Below are 765 nucleotides of genomic sequence, written 5' to 3'. Positions count from 1 at the left end.
AAGTTGTGGCTGCCCCATCCCTGGCAGTGTTCAAGGCCAGGTTGGACACAGGGGCTTGGAGCAACCTGCTCTAGTGGAAGGTGTCCCTGCCCGGGGCAGGGGTTGGAGCTGGAGGAGCTTTAAGCTCCCTTCAACCCAAACCATTCCCTGACTCCCTGCATCAGCAGGTGGCTCCAGTTCCATAAAGCACCTCAGGATCTCTCACACCAGTTCATGGTTGGAGCCATCACATATCCTGCACCTTTTAATACATTATGAAGTGAATATCTAATGTTGCTCAAACAATGGGAAAACCCTCCTGAACTTTCCATCCGCCTCCTGATGTCTCCCTGGAGGGATGGTTCTTCCCCATGCAGGTGTTTTTCTCCTGGCAGTGGCATGTCCTGCTTCAGCTGCATGTTGACGGGGCTGCGTGTGGGGGGAGCACGTTCCAGCACCCCCTCTGCTCACCAGGAATTGTTCACAACTAGAAAGCTGTGACATCTGGGAGCCCCGGGTTACAGCACTGCACACCTGAGCCCACACAGGCCCCCTGTTAACACAAGGGGAGAGGGAGATCCCTGCTCCAGTGCACACCCTGCACAAGCCTGACTGTTCCACAAGAGCAGCTCTACTCTGGCAGTGACGTGCACAGACCCTGGAGGCGTGGAATCATGGAACGGTTTGTGTTGAAGGGAGCTTAAAGCTCCTCCAGCTCCAACCCCTGCCCTGGGCAGGGACACCTTCCTCTAGAGCAGGTTGCTCCAAGCCCCTGTCCCCACCCTG

The sequence above is a fragment of the Nestor notabilis genome, unplaced genomic scaffold (assembly GCF_000696875.1).
Source record: "Nestor notabilis isolate BGI_N333 unplaced genomic scaffold, ASM69687v1 scaffold21619, whole genome shotgun sequence".
NCBI lineage: Eukaryota > Metazoa > Chordata > Aves > Psittaciformes > Psittacidae > Nestor > Nestor notabilis.
Note: the sequence above shows the minus strand (reverse complement) of the source record.